Source organism: Bubalus bubalis, chromosome 2 (genome assembly GCF_019923935.1).
Source record: "Bubalus bubalis isolate 160015118507 breed Murrah chromosome 2, NDDB_SH_1, whole genome shotgun sequence".
NCBI lineage: Eukaryota > Metazoa > Chordata > Mammalia > Artiodactyla > Bovidae > Bubalus > Bubalus bubalis.
The window spans coordinates 82,358,299-82,373,513 of NC_059158.1; the positions used below are offsets into that span (position 1 = coordinate 82,358,299).

General features: G+C 37.9%; 1 protein-coding gene across 4 annotated transcripts in view; it reads left to right on the forward strand.

The window, feature by feature from the left end:
- Window positions 1-15,215, forward strand: part of SCN1A (sodium voltage-gated channel alpha subunit 1) — a 153,851-nt gene that overhangs the window by 65,128 nt on the left and 73,508 nt on the right. The window lies entirely within an intron of this gene.

Genomic DNA, 15,215 nt, shown 5'->3' on the forward strand with positions numbered 1-15,215 from the left:
GATTAGATCATAACAGATGGAGCTGTCCCAAATGTACACAAAAGATATCTAAAAACAAATATAAGTCATAGGCAGCTATTTTGACCAATTAAAAACTACTCCCCAGGGATTGTGTTTACTATTTATGAGTTTTCTGTACTTGAAAATCCTGAAATTGTCACAAGTTATAAAGATCTCAAAAATGTTGGTATTAATTTCTCATAGAACAAAATTTGATACCACAAGGATTTTCAATTTTTATATTATATATAAATATTATGTTATATATAATACATCAATTAAGTTCCTGAAGAAATTTTTTCATTTGGGAAAAAACATTCCTATACAAACTATAGTTTAAACAATTATTTAATCTTTTGGTGGGAATATATTAATATTGGTAAGGATTAACCAAAATCTAGTAATCTAAAAATACATAAATTTGAGTATTCATGCTTGAAGTGAATGTATTAAGTACTTATCCTTTCATTATGACCATGATTTCACCAAGTCAAGAAGAAAAGTATTAAAAAAAATTAAATAAAAAAATTATTATATTGATTTTAGATTAAATTTATGGCTTGTTAATTTGCAATATTTTATTATATTTTTCACCTAAAACAACATATTTGTTAACTCTTGGTGGAAGGTACAGCACAAAGATTGTAATTAAGCAAATGAAATGTTTTAGTTAAATATGGTCCTTAAAAATGCGCTCAAAACTTTTAGGGATGTTTTTGGTTGCTGGCACAATTATCATGTTAGTTTTTATGAAGTGCAGAAATTTGGAATTATGGTATGTTAATTCAAGGCAGTTTTGTAAATCACTTCTCATTGACTACCACAGTTTTCAGAGGTAGAAACCTCTTAGGTTCAGATTTTTTTTTAAAGTTGTCAGGCTATACCTGGTTTAAGTATAACAATTTTCTTTTTTAAAACTGATTTGTCCATTTTGCAGTAATGGAAGAGATTAATCATTTTCAATACATTTATTATCTTTTATTTAAATTTGTTTTTTAACATTGTAGTATTAAATCTTAGTAGGTAAACCATTATCTGTTTCATAACTGCCATTTAAATTAAGAGAAAAATTACATTTTATCATTCAGTCACTACTTTAGAAATTGTAATTTTTACAATTAGAAATTGTAATTTCTAATACTTTAGAAATTAATATGATATCTGAAAAGCTAAAACCCATATTAAGCAGTCTACGAGGGGGTTATTTGTATTTTTTTAAAAGTAAAAATGTGATAAACCAGTTATTCAAACATTTTACCTTATTTAAAATTACTCTATTATTGAAGTTATGACTCTGATATGTTCTAGCCAGAAATTCATTGCAACTAAAGTATATGACTTTATTTATAGCCAGTGGACATATCCAAGCTATTTAGAGCTGCTACTACCATGGGTTAGTGGGCTCCATCCTAAGCAGGCATTTTGCTACCCCTAGACATCCAGTCCCCAGCTTTCCAGTAGAAATAACCATCTGAAAGTTATTAAAGTCACCCAGAGCCTACCACTTCATCAAACAGGATCCACAGCTAGGATCCCGGATCCTCTGCCATGTCCTTATCTGTAAAACAATAAATGCATACATTGAGAAAGACCAAACTAATGCCTGTTGACAAGGGCGGCTCTTCTTTAAATAGAAACCAAATCATCCAATCAATCTTTTCCTTTAAATCGAAAAGTTTTTAGATTGATAAAGTTGTCATCTTGAGAAAATGTCCCCAGACAAAGCAGTCCACAGTTGGTTTATAGTGAATGAGATATAACAAAGGATATACAGACAGATGGAAAACAAAATGATGTAAACCCTTCCAAATAGTTAAAAGAAAGGTCTTGAAACTGAGGATGAAAGACAGACTCTGAAGGAATGACTATTCCATCAGATTCTTGTGCTGAAGTAACCCTTATAAACTTTGTTAGCTTCACATTCAAACTTGCCTTTACCATATCCTTATCTTCAAATGCACATTGTGTGAGGAAGGAAAAACATTCTGACATTTCGGAACAAATCTGTGTGCAAGTAGCGCAACCTGAGAAGAGAAATATTGTTATCAGAAAGGAGCTTTCCCCAAGTTGAGGCACATCCATTGCTTTCACTTTGAGCTGACATCAAGCAAGTCTCCAAATTTAAGTCATTCAACAGAAATACAAATGAAACTTTTTGCAGGACTGAAATCCTTAAAAACTAACATGGCATGCTTGAGCTGTGTGTTTGAAATTTCCTTTTTTTTTTTTTCATCTTCATGTTTTAAAACTTTCTATAGTTATGTGTACACTCTTTTCTAGTTTTAAATTTTCTTTCAAAAAAAATAAATAAATTTTCTTTTATAATTGGATTGTCTCAGTATGGAGGAATAGTCTTAAATTCTGAATTTGTTTCCTCTGATTGATGGTAAAATGCTTAGAAAAATAATAACCTTTTTAAAATAATGAATATTTCTTTTGATATTTGACCAATTTCATTTTAGTGGCTTGGGTGTCTAAGGATGGCAGGGTGATCTGCATTAAACAACACAATACACATACACAGTACTCCTGGCATAGATAAAGGGGCTAATGATGGAAGTGTCACTGGGGAAAAGCTTCCTAGGATGAGATTTCCCATTCTCACCAATACTGGGGATGTGGGTTTTACAGCCTTTGTGGGTTGTAACATACAAATATTAATCAGGCTAGTGATTCCCCTAAGGCTTAACTCAAGTACAGTACTTAATGTGTCAGTTGTGTCTATATACCACATCTCTATAGTCTCCTTCTAAAAAATGTATAGAATAAACAAAGCAAGCCTCTTGTCAGAATGGCCGGAGAATCTTTGTTGTTTTAGCTTAAAGTGCATTGGTGCACGTATATAAGGAATTTACCTGTAAAGAATAAAAAGAACACAAACCACAGCGAAGCTGTCTGTAATCTTCTACAAAGACAATGTCAGTGCGCTTATGGAAATGTCACTGCTGATGGTATATTTTCGGATGGCATATGCCCACATATTTTTATCTCTTTTGCCCCAGTTTAAAATGTACTAATTACATAATGTTCAAAAGTTCTGCTGAGACTGTTAAAATAGTTTAATGCATGGTCAGTGATATTGTGGCAGTAACTGGAAAAATAGTATCAACCGTCTCGTGAACATTCATGGCACATGAAGCATTCCAGACCCGCAGATGTTTTAAGCCTTCAGAAGTCCAAGGTAAGAACTAAGGAATAAATTAACAGTGCTATCGGAAGAGACCCACAGAATTTTCCACACTGTGTTACCTTTGGTTCCATGGTCTTCAGAACATGATTCCAGGCTGGGTTCCTTTTTTGTTTTGTTTATTTACTGTGTGGCAAGGTGCATTTTAGCTTGTGAACACACCTTTATTTCTTCGTGGGAATTTTTTTTTTTTTTTCACAGTTTCCTTTCATAGCTTTGGTCGATATTGCACCATTTGGCTATACATTCAAATTCTTCACCCACTCTTTATTACAGAAAACTTCTTCCTTTTCATGTTCTTCTTAAAATTACAGATGACTCATTAGTATCCTTTTGACTGTGACAGTGTACTGGAAATAGAATGAGGTATTTTAGCTGTGCAGTGGAAATGGATGTTTGTTAATTATGGAATGTACAAATGTATCCATTTAAAAATGTACTCTTTACTTGACTGTCTCACCAACCATTTAAAGACAATTTATTCTCCCCTTTTATCAGCTCTTCTGAAAGAGATGCATGGCTCCTCTTCATTGGGGCTGCATGAAAAATCGGACAGGAACTTGTGGTTTCATATTCATGCCTGGTTTGTCATCACCACAGGAGTTTTTAATTGTTATGTGGGGTAGGAAGAGTTCTTTGTTTTGGTTTTAAACAAATAGAGATTAGGTAGTTTTTCTTGCAAAAGTAATTTAAAAGAAAATCAGAACAATAGATGGTAAAAGCTCATGATTCCATGAATTCTCATCTTCATGAATTTTCTTTGTATATCATTCAGTCAGTTCAGTTCAGTTCACACACTCAGTCGTGTCCGACTCTTTGCGACCCCATGAACCTTAGCACGCCAGGCCTCCCTGTCCATCACCAACTCCCGGAGTTCACTCAGACTCACGTCCATCGAGTCAGTGATGCCATCCAGCCATCTCATCCTCTGTTGTCCCCTTCTCCTCCTGCCCCCAATCCCTCCCAGCATCAGAGTCTTTTCCAATGAGTCAACTCTTCACATGAGGTGGCCAAAGTACTGGAGTTTCAGCTTCCGCATCATTCCCTCCACAGAAATCCCAGGGCTGATCTCCTTCAGAATGGACTGGTTGGATCTCCTTGCAGTCCAAGGGACTCTGAAGAGTCTTCTCCAACACCACAGTTCAAAAGCATCAATTCTTCGGCGCTCAACCTTCTTCACAGTCCAAACTCTCACATCCATACATGACCACTGGAAAAACCATAGCCTTGACTAGACGGACCTTTGTTGGCAAAGTAATGTCTCTGCTTTTGAATATGCTATCTAGGTTGGTCATAACTTTCCTTCCAAGGAGTAAACGTCTTTTAATTTCATGGCTGCAGTCACCATCTGCAGTGATTTTGGAGGCCCCCAAAAATAAAGTCTGACACTGTTTCCACTGTTTCCCCATCTATTTCCCATGAAGTGATGGGACCAGATGCCATGATCTTCATTTTCTGAATGTTGAGCTTTAAGCCAACTTTTTCACTCTCCACTTTCACTTTTATCAAGAGGCTTTTTAGTTCCTCTTCACTTTCTGCCATAAGGGTGGTGTCATCTGTATATCTGAGGTTACTGATATTTCTCCTGGCAATCTTGATTCCAGCTTGTGCTTCTTCCAGCCCAGCGTTTCTCATGATGTACTCTGCATATAAGTTAAATAAGCAGGGTGACAATATATAGCCTTGATGTACTCCTTTTCCTATTTGGAACCAGTCTGTTGTTCCATGTCCAGTTCTAACTGTTGCTTCTTGACCTGCATACAGGTTTCTCAAGAGGCAGGTCAGGTGGTCTGGTATTCCCATCTCTTGAAGAATTTTCCACAGTTTATGGTGATCCACACAGTCAAAGGCTTTGGCATAGTCAATAAAGCCGAAATAGATGTTTTTCTGGAACTCTCTTGCTTTTTCCATGATCCAGCGGATGTTGGCCATTTGATCTCTGGTTCCTCTGCCTCTTCTAAAACCAGCTTGAACATCAGGAAGTTCACGGTTCACGTATTGCTGAAGCCTGGCTTGGAGAATTTTGAGCATTACTTTCCTGGTGTGTGAGATGAGTGCAATTGTGCAGTAGCTTGAGCATTCTTTGGTATTGCCTTTCTTTGGGATTGGAATGAAAACTGACCTTTTCCAGTCCTGTGGCCACTGCTGAGTTTTCCAAATTTGCTGGCATATTGAGTGCAGCACTTTCACAGCATCATCTTTCAGGATTTGAAATAGCTCAACTGGAATGCCATCACCTCCACTAGCTTTGTTCATAGTGATGCTTTCTAAGGCCCACTTGTGGCTCTGTAAAGAAATGCCATTTAAATTGGGATCTCAAGTGTAGAAAGAAGAGAGAAGTCTTCTATGGGAAGGGAACAGCCTGTAAGAAGACATGTAATATATTGGGACTGTAATAAGTAAAAGGAAAGTAAGATGTGGTTGGGGAGATGGGCTTGGGGCTAGATCAAAGCTCCAAGAGCTTGATGTTTAAGGGAAAAATAGTTCTCTGAAGACTTTGGGTAGAGAAGTGACAACGTTCACTTTTCGTTTTTAAGATCAAGTTGGAGGTCTTTATAGAGGTCTGGTCTAGATTTTTGACAATGAAGATAAAGAATAATGGATGAGATAAGAATCCATTTTGGAGACATAATGCTTAAGTATTAGATAGGAACAGTGTTAGACTTTATTTTTGGGGGGATCCAAAATCACTGCAGATGGTGACTGCAGCCATGAAATTAAAAGACGTTTACTCCTTGGAAGGAAAGTTATGAGCAACCTAGATAGCATATTGAAAAGCAGAGACATTACTTTGCCAACAAAGGTCCGTCTAGTCAAGGCTATGGTTTTTCCAGTGGTCATGTATGGATGTGAAAGTTGGACTGTGAAGAAAGCTGAGCACCAAAGAATTGATGCTTTTGAACTGTGGTTTTGGAGAAGACTCTTGAGAGTCCCTGGGACTGCAAGAAGATCCAACCAGTCCATTCTGAAGGAGATCAGTCCTGGGTGTTCTTTGGAAGGACTGATGCTAAAGCTGAAACTCCAGTACTTTGGCCACCTCATGTGAAGAGTTGACTCATTGGAAAAGACTCTGATGCTGGGAGGGATTGGGGGCAGGAGGAGAAGGGGGCGACAGAGGATGAGATGGCTGGATGGCAGCACCGACTCGATGCACATGAGTTTGGGTGAACTCCGGGAGTTGGTGATGGACGGGGAAGCCTGCGTGCTGCAATTCATAGGGTCTCAGGAGTCGAATGTGACTGAGCAACTAAACTGAACTGATTAGATGGGAGCAAACGGGTGGCATTGTTTTTTGAATATGAAATTTGGGAGGAAAGAAACTGAGCAGCAAAGTTCCAATGTGAAAATTGGCACTGCTTTGTTTTAACTTATGTTAAAACACATAAGTTTTAACAAGTGTTTGTGTATATATTTGAGTTTGTATACACAAGTGTTTGTATGTGTATATATTTGAGAACCAGAGATACTTACATTTTTAATCCTTTAATCCTTGTGTTTATATGGCACTTGGAATTCATTAAGGGGATTCACATGTTTTATTTCATTTCTATCCTTTAAACCACCCTGAGGTTAGTAGTATTATAATCTTCTCCATTCAGATGAAGAAATTGACATGGAATAATCTGCCCAAAGTCTTCACACAGCAATATCTGCAATAAAACTGGGCCAATTAGTCCTTTTCTGTCAATGAAAAATTAACTGAGCATGGACTATGTACCATAACCGTGTTATAGGCTAAAGATACAGGGATGAGAAATATTTGACCCCCAGATTTTATCAATTTACCGGTAGTTATAATTTTTTCTCTGTGTCTGAGGCAGAGGCAGAAGCATCTGTAACCAGCTGACGGGAATCCAGCTGGGGACCAATTATGGGGTCATCTCTAGCACTGGCCCCACTGCAACTATTGTACCCAACTATTCTACCCTATTCTACCTTAGGGACAAACAATTTTATAGATTCTTTTCTGGGTACATATTTTTCTCCTTTGCATTAACTTAAAGCAAAAATTAATTAAAAAAAAAAAAAAAAACTATGAGGCCTTGAGCCTGCAGATGTATTTTTGTTTGTCTCATGCAATACTGTTTAAAATTTTGAATTAGTGTCTGAGATTTATAAATCAGAAGATTGCACAAACATGTGTAAACCTGCATGTTTAGGTTTCTCACACACTACTAGATCTGGCATCACTGATTTGCATACCAGAAATTAGCATGTCTCTTGCACTGTCTAGCCTCTGTGGGGTGTTGGTTTGTGATCCCTGGCTTCAAGACAATTAAATGAGGACTGGATATTAAAGCTTGGTGGGCCGTGGGCAGGCATCAGTTCATAGATTGTTCTTTAGGCTGGTTATCCCCCATCTAAGCAGAAAAGTAGAATGAGATTGGGAGAGAAAACGTTTTGTAAATTATGGCTCACTCACTTTGGAATCAGGTAGAGAACCTGTGAGAAAGCTTTCCATCCCTCAGTGAGCCAGGAAATGAGGAAAATCTTGGCCTGAATCCACAGGTTATTTAAAAAAAAAAAAAGGCAAAGAAGTAGGTGAGATAATTTAGGTAGCTCATAGGGAAAAAATATAATTAGATGCCAAGGAATTGGCCCACAGTGAAAGATGTCCCCAGAGATATGTACTAATGGGAATCTCTTGCCTTTCTATGCAATTATTTACACCCAAAGCTCAGAAGCATCTCTTCTGCCATGTGGTATCATTCTGCCCTTTCTTGCTGGAACCTCTTCTCAGGCCAACAGCTTAGAGCTAGAAAAAGGTTGACCCCACTTCTCGAAGAAGATAGAGCCAGGGAATTTCCCTTATTTGAATGCCAGGGTAATATCAAAGTGGGGAGAGAGTTGCTGCCCAATTTAGAAATCTGTTACCACTTTTAGAGCGATGATTTCTTATAAAGAGTGATAGAGTTCCATGCTGTCATTACATAGAATTCTATTTCATTAGGAATTACATAGGCTTTTGAATCTATGTGTAAATATATATCCTTTCTTTGGGAAAAGATTGTCAGAGGTCCAAACAGTTGACCTCCAAGCACATTTTTGGATTACAGTATAAGTACAAGTTGAAAATTGCCTCTCTAAATTTTGAGGCTAAAGAATAAATGTAATCGACTGATAGCATATTCTGTTTTTCTATTATTCATGGTCACTGCTCACCTTCCTCTGTTATTTCTTTTGCTTTTGCCAGTACATTTACTATAAGAGCAGGCAAATTGAGTTGGCGTCGATCCTTTTATTTGGCAATTTTTAAATAATTTTAGATAAACACAAAGCTGGGCCTTAGGTTTAAACTATTTAAGAAGGAAAACACCTAGATTTAAAGAAAAATTAAGATAATGGACATAGTTTTTAAGGGAACTGGGAAACTATAGTTTGTTAAATTCAGTGTTCATCCTGAGGGGAAAAGAAAAATCATCTTCTAAAGTCTCAGAGACAAGAAGGATTACTAAATAGTTAACAAGTACAGATTCATAAACAATAATCCTACCAAACTAGTATAACTTAAGTTGACTTAAGTCTTATTGACTATGAAGTGTATAAAGGGGTAAGATTTCAATGCAGGTGCATAGCATAAGCATTGATAACAAAAACAGATTCATAGTCCTCCTATTGCAGATCACCCTAGTTATTCATTAAAAGTACAGAACACTGGACATCACAATCTGACCTACTAAATTAGAATCACAACACCTCTGTGAGCTTACTGCATGAGTGCGTGCTAAGTCACTTCAGTTGTTTCTGATTCTTTGTGCCTCCACAGACTATTGCCCACTAGGCTCCTCTGTCCATGGGATTTCCCAAGCAGAATACTGGAGTGAGTTGCCATGTCCTTCTTCAAGGCATCTTCCTGACCCAGGGATCGAACTCGTGTCCCTTACGTCTCCTGCACCGGGAGGCCGGTTCTTTACCTCTAGTGCCACCTGAGAAGCCCCAAGCTTAGTGTATATATTCCCATTTTTCAAAAGAGACAAATGAGTCACAGAAAAATTAATAACTTGTCCAGGATCTCAATGCTGGAAGGCAGCACAACCAGATTTTGAGCCAGGCATCCAACTCCAGAGTCCACACTCTTAATAAATACATAAGCTAAAACAAATCCTAAATCATTTTTAAAAAAGAAAAAAGAATTAAAAAAAAAAAAAACAAATCCTACTTGTATTTTCCTAATTTTGCTTTCTAGACTATTAAACTTTGATTATCAGGAGTGTTAACCTGCTTGGGTTTTTGTTGTTGTTTTCTTTAAAGCTGGAATGCATTTTTACCTAACAAAGCTTGCTGAAGAGAGTATGACCTGGCAGTACAATAAATGGTTTACACCTAGGTTGGTGCTGCCCAATTCAGTGGACAGCATTCATGCGTGGCTGTTGTACTTGAAATGTATTTGACATGTGGCATGTTCAGTCTTTGAAGATTTAGAATGGTATGAAAAGAGGAGGTAAATTATCTCAATAATTTTTAGTATTGATTTCATCCTCAAATGATAATATATATGATATATTGGGTTAAAGAAAATATTATTCAGATTAATTTCATCTGCTTTTCCCCCCCTTTTTTAAAATATGGGTATTAGAATGTTTAAAATCACATATGTGGCTCAGATTTGTAGTTCATGTAGTATTTCTATTTGGTAGCTCTGGTCTAAGTAAACTTTCACTAATACTTCTAGATTTTCTTCTGTCAGTAGAGATTGTTGAACATTTACTAGTTTTGAGGCTTCTTGGGGTAATAACTTACTACTTATTCCAAGTTTCTTGAGGGTCTTTGTTTTCCCTACAAACTTTAGCACAGAACTTTGTGAATATTGTGCTAAATGGTTAACACACATCTTCTGCATTGAAGTAAACTGAATTAGCAATTGGACTGAGAATTAGGTCTAGGCTGCTTTCCAAGTGTCGGAAACACTCATACATATTAACAGCTTAACATATAGGGACTTAGTAAATGCTACTTGAGTTTAGTAGCTATACATAGAAGAGATAAGTGACAAGCCTGATCAATACTTAGTATATGAAGAGTTACATTCCTATAAATGTGTCTCTAAAGTGGCATTTTATATATAACATCTCATTTCCAATTCAGTCAAAATGCTGTCTTGAAATTTGTTCTGAGGCACAGTATTATTCTCAGGTTAAAATGACTTCATGAATTTCCTACAGCCTTGGGCTGTTTAAAAAAAAAAGAAGTCTGTTTCAAGCTGGATACTACTGTATCAGCCTTTTCTCCTCCACATTCAATTCTGAAGTTTTTCTTTTATATTGAAGTGACTTAATGCAATAAAAATTTTCCTGAGTAGATATGTTGATGAAATTTTTATTAAACTAACTAGATTTAAAGAATGTTAAGATCAGTTCAGTTAAGTCACTCTGTCACGTCCGACTCTGCGACCCCATGAATCGCAGCACACCAAGCCTCCCTGTCCATCACCAACTCCCGGAGGTCATTCAAACTCAAGTCCATCGAGTCGGTGATGCCATCCAGCCATCTCATCCTCTGTCATCCCCTTCTCCTCCTGCCCCCAATCCCTCCCAGCATCAGAGCCTTTTCCAATGAGTCAACTCATCACATGAGGTGGCCAAAGGATTGGAGTTTCAGCTTCAGCATCAGTCCTTCCAATGAACACTCAGGACTGATCTCCTTTAGAATGGACTGGTTGGATCTCCTTGCAGTCCAGGGGACTCTCAAGAGTCTTCTCCAACACCACAGTTCAAAAGCATCAATTCTTCAGCGCTCAGCTTTCTTCACAGTCCAACTCTCACATCCATACATGACCACTGGAAAATGGACCACTAGTGATCCATACATGATCACTAGACGGATCTTTGTTGGCAAAGTGATGTCTCTGCTTTTTAATATGCTGTCTAGGTTGGTCATAATTTTCCTTCCAAGGAGTAAGCGTCTTTTAATTTCATGGCTGCAATTACCATCTGCAGTGATTTTGGAGCCCCCAAAAATAAACTCTGACACTCTTTCCACTGTTTCCCCATCTATTTGCCATGAAGTGATGGGACCAGATGACATGATCTTTGTTTTCTGAATGTTGAGCTTTAATCCAACTTTTTCACTCTCCACTTTCACTTTCATCAAGAGGCTCTTGAGTTCCTCTTCACTTTCTGCCATAAGGGTGGTGTCATCTGCATATCTGAGGTGATTGATATTTCTCCCAGCAATCTTGATTCCAGCTTGTGTTTCTTCCAGCCTAGCGTTTCTCATGATGTACTCTGCATAGAAGTTAAATAAGCAGGGTGACAGTATACAGCCTTGACATACTCCTTTTCTTATTTGGAACCAGTCTGTTGTTCCTTGTCCAGTTCTAACTGTTGCTTCTTGACCTGCATATAGGTTTCTCAAGAGGCAGGGCAGGTGGTCTGGTATTCCCATCTCTTGAAGAATTTTCCACAGTTTATTGTGATCCACACAGTCAAAGGCTTTGGCATAGTCAATGAAGCAGAAATAGATGTTTTTCTGGAACTCTCTTGCTTTTTCCATGATCCAGCAGATGTTCGCCATTTGATCTCTGGTTCCTCTGCCTTTTCTAAAACCAGCTTGAACATCTGGAAGTTCATGGTTCATGTATTGCTAAAGCCTGGCTTGGAGAATTTTGAGCATTACTTTCCTGGTGTGTGAGATTAGTGCAATTGTGCGGTAGTATGAGCATTCTTTGGAATTTCCTTTCTTTGGGATTGGAATGAAAACTGACCTTTTCCAGTCCTGTGGCCACTACTGAGTTTTCCAAATTTGCTGGCATATTGAGTGCAGCACTTTCACAGCATTACCTTTCAGGATTTGAAGTAGCTCAACTGGAATGCCATCACCTCCACTAGCTTTGTTCATAGTGATGCTTTCTAAGGCCCACTTGACTTCACATTCCAGGATGTCTGGCTCTAGGTGAGTGATCACACCGTCCTGATTATCTGAGTCATGAAGATCTTTTTTGTACAGTTCTTCTGTGTATTCTTGCCACCTCTTCTTAATATCTTCTGCTTCTGTTAGGTCCATACCATTTCTGTCCTTTATCGAGCCCATCTTTGCATGAAATGTCCCCTTGGTATCTCTAATTTTCTTGAAGAGATCTCTAGTCTTTCCCATTCTGTTGTTTTCCTCTATTTCTTTGCATTGATCGCTGAGGAAGGCTTTCTTATCTCTTCTTGCCATTCTTTGGAACTCTGCATTCAGATGCTTATATCTTTCCTTTCCTCCTTTGCTTTTCACGTCTCTTCTTTTCATAGCTATTTGTAAGGCCTCCCCAGACAGCCATTTTGCTTTTTTGCATTTCTTTTCCATGGGGATGGTCTTGATCCCTGTCTCCTGTACAATGTCATGAACCTCCGTCCATAGTTCATCAGGCACTCTGTCTATCAGATCTAGTCCCTTAAATCTATTTCTCACTTCCACATTCAGTACATTCATTAAAAACGTTAATACCTAACTTGTACAGTTAGAATGGTTAAAATGGTAAATTTTATATTAGGTGTATTACAATAAAAAATTAGGGGCAGGTAGTTAAAAATGTCACTCAGTCGAACAGCTCATAAATCTTGCTTTGCATAAAGTTGCATATTTGTTGATACAATTTAAAGTACAGAAACATTTTGCCTGAAAGTGAAAATGTTAGTTACTCAGTCATGTCCAAGTCTTTGCGACCCCAGGGACTGTATGGACTATAGCCTGCCAGGCTCCTCTGTCCATGGAATTCTCCAGGTAAGAATACTGGAGTGTGTTGCCGTTTCCTTCTCCATACATATTTGTTTATACAATTTAAAGTACAGAAATATCTTGTCTACCTTCCCTGCTGTTTTCTTTTTGACCCCTTACCTGTGAAATGAGAAAGGCAGATATCTCTATGTTGGAAAATTCTAGAGTTACTTGACTACTTGTAAGTAACAGTGTTCCCTTCTTACTCTCTTCTCCCTTCAGTACTATCAATACCATTGCTTGGGGCAATGTGTATTTGAGAGTCTTTGGGGGCAAGTAAGCGACTGAGGATGCACGTGCACACACATCCTTTTGTTAATCTTAATACTTACGAACTAAATGTCTGGCTTCTTGGATGTGCAAGTAAATATAAGGAGGATGAATACAGATAGATGATGAAATAGACATGAAATTAGTTACAAACAGTAAATTTGAAGTTCTAAATGGAACTTACTCACATAAAAATGGTTACAGATTCAAGATTCTAACATTAGATTTCTCTGTAAGTCATCAGTTTAAAATGAATCCATAAACACTTTAAGGAAATATTTGTGTAGATTGTATGTAAATATATATGTTTCAACCTGGGAACAACAGAGTCCTCACAGAAGAAACCCTGAAATGGTCCCTTAATGCTGATCTCATCGTCAGCTTCCTGGGAACTCTATCAAGAACGTCTTATCTCTCTATACTGCTGGCAAAAATTAAAGAACAAGCATTGCTATATAGTAAAACCTCACTAATTTCATTATACATTCTAATCGTAGGCACTTACACAGTGTGCACACATTTCTTAACTTTTGAAGTTAAAAATACAGTCTTTGCATTTTGTAAGTAAATAAGTGAAAATATCCTAAAATCAGTAAAAGTCTCTGTCTGTCTTGAACAATTGAGAATTATGTCCTTTTGCCTTTAACTTTTGTGTCTAAGTATTAATTTCTCTATGTGTAAGGACTTTTGAGAATTGTTTATCAGCATCAGGGGTGCTGTGGCGTTCGTTAGCTTCACCCTGCTGAGTTCTGGCTCTTTTTCTGTGCGTTTCTGGGCTCCTCTTGGTTCAATTTCAGAGTCTTGCTTCTTTTTCTTCGTGGTCTTTAGGGCAGAGGTTCTTACACCCTTTCATTTGGCCTCTGCAGCTTTGCCTTTGGCCTCGTCACCCCCTGCCTCTGTCTTTCCTACTTCTTCCTTTGTTAGGTCTGCTCATGGTTTGGGCTGGAGGCTCGCTACACAGCCAGAGTCACAGGTGATCTTTTCTGTGCGTGGTCACATCTCCTCAGGATGAGCTGCATTGTTATTCTTATCCACTGAGCTACAGTCAGGATCATCTTCATTCCCCTCTCCAAGTTCATGATTTAGCCCCATATGGACTGTAACTTCTTTTCCAAAATTTGTTGTTTGTTGTTGTTTACTCACTAAGTTGTGTTTGACTCTTTGCGACCCCATGGACTGTAGCTTCCCAGCCTCCTCTGTCCATGAGATTTCCTAGGCAAGAATACTGGCGTAGGTTGCCATTTCCTGCTCCAGGGATTGAACCTGCATCTCTTGCATTGCAGGCAGATTCTTTACCACTGAGCCATCAGGGAAGCCCTTTCCAAAATTAGGCTTGTAATATTATTTGAAACAAGGGTATTCTTATTTTTTAAAAGTATATCCTATGTTATGTTTTTACTGGCTCTCCCACTCCGAGCCCATAATATTTCTACTAGAGTGTACTCAGCATAATTCTGGGGTGAGGAAGCATAGGCAAGAGGTTTGCAAGGTGGACCATATTTGGCCCCGAATTAGCTCCCTCAGGGCCTTGCTGTGTCCTTGCATGTGTGTACTTCCTAGGGCAAAAGCATTTGCATTGCACAAGTGTGTGCACTGTGTATGATGATATCACAATGTCATTTAGGGACGGGGCACTGAATGAATCAGAGAAAAAGGCACAAAGTACTAGAGACACAGGTGATTGTTCCTCCAGTAAGCACATGTGAAACGCTTACCTCTTACAAACGGATATGATGATACAGTTTTCTTTGTATTCTTGACCCATAGTCCATCAGAGATGAAAGTGGAAACATGGAGTCAAAATTACATGTAGAGCAATGCTTCTCAAACTCTCTGTTGCGAAGATGAGGTGGCTAGTCTATAAAATACAATAAAATTAATTTTCAGAAAATTGAAAAAACAGACCCACAAAATACACTCTTGTGTTTTATTTTTAGATGCGACAGATGTAAAATTAGTTTGGCAGACACGTTTCTAAATACTTACTCTCAGTGTCATGTTGCAGATCAGGAAAAAGTTGGGAGACCAGCACTGGTTGGACCAAGTTCAAAGCTCTCAT